The sequence below is a fragment of the Amphiura filiformis genome, chromosome 16 (assembly GCF_039555335.1).
Source record: "Amphiura filiformis chromosome 16, Afil_fr2py, whole genome shotgun sequence".
Classification (NCBI taxonomy): Eukaryota; Metazoa; Echinodermata; class Ophiuroidea; order Amphilepidida; family Amphiuridae; genus Amphiura; species Amphiura filiformis.
This window is the reverse complement of record NC_092643.1, coordinates 23,910,802-23,921,406: the sequence shown is the minus strand read 5'-3', so window position 1 is coordinate 23,921,406 and position 10,605 is coordinate 23,910,802. Positions and strand designations below refer to the sequence as shown.

General features: G+C 37.1%; 1 long non-coding RNA gene across 1 annotated transcript; it reads left to right on the top strand.

The window, feature by feature from the left end:
• Positions 1–1,260: 1,260 nt before the first annotated feature.
• LOC140135752 (uncharacterized) lies at positions 1,261–10,294 on the top strand. The gene is made up of 4 exons (XR_011856566.1): positions 1,261–1,460; positions 6,295–6,769; positions 7,368–7,485; positions 9,448–10,294. It is a non-coding gene; the product is annotated as an uncharacterized lncRNA (long non-coding RNA).
• Positions 10,295–10,605: the final 311 nt, after the last annotated feature.

Here is a 10,605-nt window from a genome sequence, read left to right as displayed (position 1 = left end):
GTGCAGTACCGCATACAGTACTGCAATATCCGCTTGCAGTTCCGCATGCAAAACTGCACATTCCGTCACGCACTTCCCCATGGGAAACTGCAATATTTTTGGTGTATTTCCGTATGGGGAACTGCAATATTTTTGGTGTATTTCCGTATGGGGAACTGCAATATTTTTGGTGTATTTCCGCATGGGGAACTGCAATATTTTTGGTGCATTTCCGCATGGGGAACTGCAATATGTTTGGTGTATTTCCGCATGGGGAAATGCAATTTTGGGTACATTTCCGAATTGGATGTAGGCCTAGGCCTATTAATCAAAATTAACTCTGGCTATTACATTTAAGCTTAAAACTCTGATTTAATTAATGAGTGCACAATTGATAGATTTTCACAACTGATCTTTTCAGTCACCGTACGCCCTCTGTTTGTTAGCTTCGGATAATAAACTGGCAGATTCTAAAATTAGAATTGTTCAGTATTGAAGTGTCATTATAATTATGCCATTATGATATGTTGCATTCAATAATATAAGCCTACGTAGGGCCTATACTTTACTTTTACTGTCACAAATATAATTATATAGCCTAAACTTTTTCATAACCATTTTATACTAGTATTTTGATGTACTAAATATCAGTATAATTTCGAGTTCAACTGAATGCGTTCATCATGTTTAATAACATTTTATTTATCAAAAATCGACTATGGCATAGTCTAGGGATTGCTGGATCTTGATCTTAAAGGTAGGCCTAGCGCCTACTGCGAGGGCTCTAATCAAGAGCTACAATTGAAACAAAAAGTAAAACGATAGTAGGCCTGATATTGAATTGAATACATTCGGACATGCCACATTAGGGGCTGTGCAATAAGTATGAGCCCTGGGGGAGGGTAAAATTGGGGGGGGGGTGTGGTGCGCCTTTTAAATAAAACGCTCTAAAAAGGCTTAGGAAAACCGTACAGAAACGCTTAAATATGCAAATTTTCCTGCTCGCTGCGCTCGTAACAGGTATATAGACTATTTAAAGTTTGCAAATTGGGATCTCAAAAATTTCGCATGTGGGGGCAAAGATTTTTTTGCGGGCCGGGAGGGGGAGGGCAAGCGATTTTGGCGGGCCGAGAGGGGGACAAGCGATTTTTGGCGAGCCGTTTGGAAATTTTACCCCCCTCCTCCCCCGGGGGGCTCATTATTGCACAGCCCCTTAATCATTAATATAAATAGGCCTACATGCGACATCCCTGTGCGACATTAATTTAATTAGTTTCCGCAGCGAGACTACAATAACATGCGAAAGCGCAAGCGGACCGCATGCGGTACTGCACAAGACCGCTGTTTATTTTGCGACTAATTGACCTCGACACATTAAAGATGGATGCTGGCGGTCTGCACGTAAGCCATAGCCGTGATGGAATAAAAATGCTGAAAAAAGGTGTTCATATTGCAAGAGTAACTACATTTTCGAATCGAAGGTAATTATTTGATCTAAAATATTCTTAAAATGAATTCGGTTTCATCATCAGCGATAAATATTTCCTGAAATTGTACATTACTTTGGACCCAAATTCTGTACTTGTATCCGGAGCTCTGCAAGTGATTCACCGCGCCGTGCTGCAACAAGGCAGTAGCAGCGGTAGGATTTTCAAATCTTTTTGAACTTTTCCCATGATTTTGGGCACTTGGTAGACCTTCTAATTTTATATCTGATCTTGTATGCAAGTGAATAAAAACGCTGTCAATTAATGAATGGCCCACCAAGGTTAAAAATGTACTTGTTTTTTAATAATATAAAGTAAACGATTTCAATATCATGCATGACCGCTACCGGTATTAAAGGCGGTATACATGATTATATACATGTACAGCATCCAGCATGCATGTATGTCTGAGTGCTACATGTACATGCCATGTAAATAGGTAGTCTTGCCAGCAAGACTTCAGTCTTTATCATAAACATAATGACTATGGTTACACTCAGTTACTGGAACTATGTAAATGGGTATGTGTATGTAAACATGTACCGGTACGTTAGCAAGGGCCAAGGCCGTGGATGTACCTACTACCTGGCATGCTGGAATGGCATTGCACAGTCAGAGATGCGCAATATCTAGACAATAATAACTGCACACCATCTATTTTGAGGTCATTCACCTTTTCGGTAAATCCCATAACCCTTTGCGAGTAGGCCTATGTACACCTGAGACCTCGTCATTTGACGTCACGCCAATCTGCGCCGATCGCACATCGTTTATCGAACATGGTTACTGCGCATTGCTAGTCAGCGTGACGTCAAATGACAAATTCTCAGGTGTACTCGCAAAGGCTTATGGGATTTACTGAAAAGGTGAATTGTGTGAAATTGTTTTGGGCTGAGGTATTTTTTCCGACCGAGGAAAAATACCGAGGCCCAAAAACAAAACCCATTTAATTTCACACAATGACCTCAAAATAGATGGTGCAAAAGTTATTATTGTCATTCATTACCGTCGTATCTAATATTTTGAACAAATCAAAATGGCATTTTATGTTATTTTATACCATAAAACGCTGTTAAATATAACCAGTTTTAATCATTGTTGTAACCTACCCTACAAAAAAAAAAATCAACCAGGCGAATATAACATTCGCGCCGACAACAAGAGCTACCAATCACAGAAGCGCGACGGCATCAGCGTGAGGCGTGTGCGTTGCCATAACATGTAGCTTATACGCACGCGCTGGCTATCAGAAGTCATTGTTGCGCATCCGAGTCATTGTGAGTTATTAATGCAATTAGTGCGCTGTCATGCAGGCAATCAATTTCTTTTGATTGGATTACAGGCTTCACGTATAAAATGAGGTTATGAATAAATATTAGACCGAGCAGCTGGCTTCTGTTGGGTTGAAGTAAGCTTAGTTGTCTGTTTGTCATTTGATCTAGAAATCGTCTACTATCCACGATGACACAGTGTGAACACTGGACAGAGATAGAGCACATAAACTACTTCAGTCGCTTAATCATCGCCAATTTTCAAACACATTAGGCCAATGGAACTCGATTATTAGTTTCCGATTAAATGTAAAAAAAAAGGACGAGGTCACTATTTCATTATTCATTATTGGCCTCTTTTCATTATCCATTATGTCAACAAAATCAATGATTTTATGAACAGCTTTCTCCAAATTTAGGTTCCCCACCAGTACCAAAGTATATATTGTTGATGAAAGACCATCTCAAAACCGGTATTAATGCTTAGATATCTTTACAGACATTTTGCAACAGATTGAGAAAAGATTTGAATTTGTTTTCATTAAAATGAAAAGAAATTTGCAATTTTTGTAATCACTAGAAACATGATGAGGTAAACCTTAAATTTCCATTATTTACTACATCCTCTACCCCTACAACTAAGAAAAACTGATTATGATCAGCAGGGGATGACAGACATTTTGAGAGTTTCAATTTTGATTATTTCCATTTCAATTTTCAGATAATTGACTTTTTTATGAAAATAATGAAAGTTTTGGTCAAATTAAAAGTGATGAGGCGGTCAATAGGAAACTAACAATCGAGTTCCATTAGCCTTAAGGGGGTACTACACCCCTGCCTAATTTTGTGCCTATTTTTGCATTTTTCTCAAAAATTATAGCGCATTGGTGACAAGTAAGATATATATTATAGGGGCAAGGACTACAACTACTGCACTGGAAATTTTATTTCAGCACAGGCAACAGTTGTGGAGTTACAGTAGTGATTGGCTATAAAACCTTGGTGTGTCAGATAGGGGAGGGTCTTATTTGAAGCAGCTTATCCTCCTGAGCATTTTGACACCTTTTAAAAAATAATCGGTTAAAAAATGATTTGGTGCCGGCCAAAAACGACATACAAGGGGGGGGGGGGGTAATTTGGACCTTAATTTTCTACTTTTAAGCAAATATTGTGACATTAAAGATAATGTATTGTATTTTTTGGTATTTCATGGATGAATTTAGGTCCAGGAAGGTCATTTATGCAATTTGTGTTGAAAGAAAATTTTGGTGTCTTTAAAATTGACGTTTTAGAGTAAAATCAGTCTGTGAGGGCGCTTTATCATTTAATGGCCCTTTTCGCACATATTTTTGTTTTTTTTATTTTTCATACTCGAGATGATCATTGATTACACAAATTCTGAAATTTATAGTGTTTCATCACATTTGGTGTGGCTGTAGCGCTCATTTTTAATCTAGGGGAAACCTGCCCATAGGAACATACAGGGGTCAACAAACTTTTGTATTACATGTAATTCAATGGAAGCGGCTGTTCAAATATTTAAATCGGTACTACGCAAAAACAAAATAAGCTGGAGAGTTCAAACTTTGGGAGATTCTGTTAATTATAAATAGCTTTCATTTGGTCATAAAAAAGAACAAAATTTTAATAGGGGTGTATGCGAAACAGCTTTTAGGCTGAACAGCGCCCTCACATCCTAAATTGGAGCTTCAACTCAAAATAAAAGATACAATTTTGGTAAAAATTGCATTAATTGGTCCAGTGGTCCTCAAACTATGTAAATTATCATTAAAAACCATCAAACAATATAAAAAATTGCCATAATATTCAAAATAGTGTAAAAGAGGGGGGGTCCAAAACGAATCACCTTCTACGTCGTTTTTTGGCCCGCACCAACTCATTTTTCAGCCGATTATTTTTTAAAAGGTGTCAAAATGCTCAGGAGGATGAGCCGCTTAAAATAAGACCCTCCCCTAAGCTTTCTGAAACAGCACCCCTTTTTTCAGGCTGTTTAGCCTATGCCTAGTTACAGTCAAAAATGAGGGAAAACCAATATTTGATCAATAAATCAGTAACTACTAGCCTTGAGTTGCTGAATTTTCAGTGCAGTAGTTGTAGTCCTTGCCCCTATAATATACATATCTTACTTGTCACCAATGCGCTATAATTTTTGAGAAAAATGCAAAAATAGGCTCAAAATTGGCCAGGGGTGTAGTATCCCCTTAAAAAATTCTTTATTTTAAAAGTTTTTATATATTACCAGGGTGCGAAATTTATTTTGATGACTTATCTGTATCTTCAGAGTTTGCTCATTTTTTATTTTATGAGATTAACCATGCTAACAATTCGCTGATGATATGTGTCATTTGAGCAACTTTTTGGGTGCTGTACCCATCGTGATCTGCGTTGTTGTTTAATACTTCCAAATTTCCATTGCTTTAAGCGTGGTGTTATGCTTGACTGATTCTGACATGATTTGAGATACATGTAACTCCAAAGCTCAGTCCATAATAATCAATCGTCGGTTTCTACATACTGTATAATATCAGTGGCCTGGAATGGATTAAGGATCGACTTCTCGATCAAATGTGTTATGTGTGCGACATGGGTAATCATGATAATTATGCAATTCATTTCAAGTAGGCCTACTTAGCCCCATCATCCCAGAAAATGTGGGGCTGTAAGCTGGGTTTACATAGGAATTAAACTGTTGGTGTGCTCTAGGGTGGAATGTGTAGCATGTTGGAACATTTCCAACCCTATACATTTTGTACAACCCAGGGATTGGCAATGGTAGAATGCACCCTGGTACTCTGGTAGTCTAGCTTCGAATTTGCTCACCAATAGCTTTTGAGGCTAGAGACCTGAGCTATCAAAATCTAGCAGAAATTGATGAAGCATGACACCGTAATAGCAAGGGAAGTTAGGAAATAAACATAGCCGATTCTGACGGGGTGATCGCATCAAAACTGTTGCTAAAATTGCACTTAATTAACTAAATTGACTTTAACATAACCAAAAATTTAATACAAGTGCTGTCATTTTCCCACATTCCGCGGGAAAGGTGGTTAGGAAAGTACTCGAAACTCACTTAAAAAACACAAAGAGTTGGTGCACACAAAAACACAGATGATGCTCATTGCTTTTTAATAGAAATGATGGACATCAATATTGTGTTGTTGAAATTGGGAATAGGCAGGCTGCTTTTGCCAGTACGGTCTGTCATTTTGTTCACTTTTCCTCCACGATTCTTCAATTTGTACACTCAAATACGATGGAAATAAACCTATGTAGGTGTGGTCAGTTGAGCATTTTTCTTGTGCAAATGACCTTAAAATACCTGTAAAATTACTAAGATCTGTAAAATTTTTGCCATTTTTTAACTTGCTCCATTCATAGTTTTTTTTTCTAAAAAAATCACCCAAGACACAAAATCTAGGTCAGATGGGCCTGTAGAACAGGGTTTTTTTTGTCACCTAAACCTAGCTGTAATTTCAGCTTAAGTATCAAGTTAATCTTTTAATTTTTATTTTCTTTTATTTGCTCTATTTTCACAGAAAAAAACATGGATGTTCAAGAGAAACTGGCCAAAGACATGTAGTTCCATTCATTAAGAGGGTTGGTGCTGGTGTACATTGCGACAGTGTCATCGCATGATATGACTTAACGACACATCAAGGTCACAAATAATTGTTCCTGTATTACCACGGGCTGTGAATAAGCAAGGCGAATCATGACAGTTCGGCCTCGACAGTTGGTTAATTTTGTGAAGGGTTTTCTCAAATTGAGAGGTTCAGTGCCATTTAACCAGAGGTATAGACACAGGATTGGAGGTAGAAGATTTCAAGATGCAGGACAGAAACCTATAGAGAGCCATTGTGATTCGGGAAAACCCTGGGGAAAACTACCGCCAAAGTAGTGGACATTGTTAGATTAGATTCACTCGATTGTCGTTGTGATGCACAGCAAGTGCACTAGTTAGTAGCATGGCTAGTGCATGAATCTGGAACACGATTCAAAATACATGTGAACGTAAGTACACTATTAATAAGCTTAATATGTTCTATTCCATTTCTCCAAAATTTAGGGGCTGTCATTTTCTTTGGAAGAGGGGGGTCAAAATGTTGTGAAGGAATTTTTAAGAGGGCCACAAGAATATTATAATATAAGCACTTTCGACTTTGATGGCCAGATTGGGGGGTCATAATATTTTACTTAGCATAAATATAGCACACTGTAAATTAAACAGAAGTTTTTGCCCCTCCTATGAATATTTGATCAAGTAATTTGCGGCACTTAGGGTCCAAAGGGTGCGCAGTTTACTTTTGCATGCAAATAAATAGCCAAACAATGACTTGAATGCATTTTTAATTTGGTACTGATCAGACTACAGGCCTCACATGTAACTTTGGTGCTAGCTTACATATGTAAGTGCACCATGGAGAAGCCCAATTTCAGAAACCTGGAGGAAAACTTCTTCTTCTGGATAATGTCCAACACCCTTTTATTTAAAAGGAGTCAACGGACAGGATTCGGTGCGAATGCAGTTTGCTTGTTATTTTCTTGCTGTTCTTGACTCTTGTAAAAGCTCCATTTTAACTTGACCTTATTTTTGAATTTTCACAACTAGGTTATATCAGTGATGTCAACTTGAAGTGAACTGGACGGTTACAAACTACTTTCAGATGTTCATTGTGACTTCAAATCATGGTGTATAGCGAACTCAACCGTGAACCATCAAAAATCTGGTATGTACAATGTACAATGAGTTTAAGGCAGGCATTTTCGGTTGGGTTTAACTTTTTGGGTACCCGACCGAGATTTTGCTACCCGGGAAAGAGAGCCGGCATCGGGTTACCGTTTTTTTTGTTTTTGTTTTGATTTGGAGTGTCCATGGACCTAGAGCTCAATGATAGGATCATTCATGGTTGACCGATTTTTATTTTAATATGCAAAGTGATAATTTGTGTTCATATGTCATACTCTACCAATGATTGCAAAATTGATACAAATTCAATGCATTTTGAAATCATTAAAGCCAGGGACACTCTAAAACTGAGAAAAAAGTTTTAAAAAAATTGTTGCAATTTGGGTATGGTACCGTACCTGATGCGAAATCATCGATTACCGCACAAAACATCAGGTACCCGGTACAAAATTACCCGAAAATGCCTGCCGTAAATGAGTTTAGTAACTTTTTTATTGGTTTTTAAAGGATTCTAAAGGCAATAAGGTCCAATGCAAATGAATGTGTGCCGGGGTACCTCAAAATGGTCCAGAATGATTGAAGGCCCAGAATACTTAGTCATGGATCCCAGTCTAGGTTTTACAACTTGCACTTGCAGCAAGTACCTACTAGCAGCTGATTTGTACTTACTCTCTGTATAATTATTTGCATAAAATGTGTCAATTTCAACATGTAGTGGTTTGCATAAATCACAATCAAATGAGAGTATTCAAATTTCATGTAATTATTCTTTTTACCACTGCAATATCTCAGGTTCAATACGGAGCCCCAGAATGTTGGAAAGAAAAAAAATAATCTCAGGAGACTCAGGGCCCTGACTTAGTAGCTTCAGGTCCTGACATAGTAACACCACGGGGCCCTGACTTAGTAATTTTGGGGCCTGGAGATAGAAACAAAGGGCCCTGATATGTGTACATCCATATCAAAATGAGGCACTTGTCGGCTGCTATATTTGTCTTCCTTTACACAGTAGCAAGGAATAAATACCAGACTTATCTCAAGTGTAGGTCACTTCAAATCATTCCCAAGTTACCGTACATGGTTTAGGAATGTTCTTGCAGTAGGCCTATTCCTAAACCATCAGTGACCTCTCCACTTGAGGTGAGTCTGGTATTTATTCCTAGTAACTTGGGACCCGAGATAGTAACTTATTATCTCAGGGCTAGCAGGCCCAAGCTACTCATCGGGCCCCAAGATATTTTTTCTTTCCATGCCACTTTCTTCAATTTAAGGGATCTAGAATGGCGTTTATGGCGTTTCGACAGTATTTTTGTGGGACATGAGAGCACCTCAGGCGTGTCGAATTGCATTCTGAATACTGAAGCATGTCTTTCTGATATCAAATAATTTTCATTTTTGAAATTCACAATATAATACAAATTTTATGACAAATTATTAAAATTTGATATTTTTCAAATTTTTGATATATAACAGTCCTCGAAATAAATTTTATAAATCTAATGATATATTCTTAAAGTGTATGTAGCTGGGAGGAAAAAGCCGACGATCAATTGAAAATTTTGACCTTTTACTTTTATATTGAAGATATGGATTTTTTCCCAAAAAGACCTATTTTTGTTGGTGTTTTGGGAAAAAAATCCATATCTTCAATACGAAAGGTCAAAATTTTCAATTGATCGTCGGCTTTTTATACCACCTATATACAATTTAAGAATAAATCATCAGATTTATAAAATTTACTTCAATACTGTTAAATATCAAAAATATCAATTTTTAATGATTTGCCATAAAATGTGTATTACATTGCTAATTTCAAAAATCAAAATTATTTGATATCAGAAGGACATTCTTCAGTATTCAGAATGCAATTCGATATGTCTGATCTGCTCTAATGTCCCACAATAAATACTGTCCAAACGTTCATACCCCTTCCCTTAATCTTGATAAGAAAAATGTATTAAATTTAAATATTTTTAATTGTTACTTTTGGTTTATTTTACAGATGAAATTTGAACTGGAACTGGAAGGAACCACCTGTAGCAACAAGCTAAAGCAAGATATAGATCGAGATAGTGATAGTGATGATGATGAAAAAAAAACAATTGACATAAAAAGACAACTTGTCAACACCATGACAGATAGGGTCTACATGTAGGCCTACCTATCATTTAGGCTTGGATCACTAGTAGACATCACCTGATGTTCATTTCATATTTTACCCTGGTGGGGATTCTTCAAAATATTTTGTACAGGGATGTGCCACTGCCATACAGACTTATGAATGCTGACTTTCTCTATACCTAATTTTTGTTTTGCAACCCAATTTTTCACAAAAATCACTCAAATATACCTCGATTGGGCACATTTGTCTCCATTGAAAACCACCCGCCGATATACCAAACTCACTGAAAATGTATGCAGGAAGAAACCCCCCCCCCTGGATTTTACAACAGTGGAAGTGAGTCCTAATGTTAATTCAATTACATTGAAATCGAATTGAAATGAATTTTGGGCGATTTTCATTTCAATGCATTGGAATTGAATTTGAATCAAAATGAGTGGGCTTGGGCATGAATTGAATTGGATTGGAATTGAACTCATCGTTCGCAACGAAGGATTAAATTGGATTGGAATTGAAATCATGTTGAGTGATGAAGAATGAAGTGGAATCGAAATGAAATTCAGCTTTGATTTCAATTCAGCATTTCAATTCACAAGCAGATGTCTGTGATTCCAGATCATTTCACCTGTAAAAAGTGCCCTTCCCCATTCTGAATTCTGATACACTTCCAGGTCTATTCACACAAGAGACACACATTAAAAACTTTTGGCACTAATCATAGAGCCCCTATTTTCTCGAGCTCCTAATTTTTATGCTCAAAAGTCATTGTACATTAATTTGAACAAATTGTGAGAAAACCATTAAAGAAAATGCATATACCGGGGAGATTTGACAGGTATTCTCACACTTTTTTAAAAGTACAAGGATTTTGGGTGTAAAATCTTTATAGGACTAGGAGGAGCAAGAGACAAGTAGGGGCTATCTATAAAAGTATCAAAACTTTTTTTTTTTTTTGAGGTCAGTGTGGGGACAGGGTCCCATTATCGATCGTACCACACACCTTAAGTTTAAAAATAATGTGCATGGTGGACAAGAAGT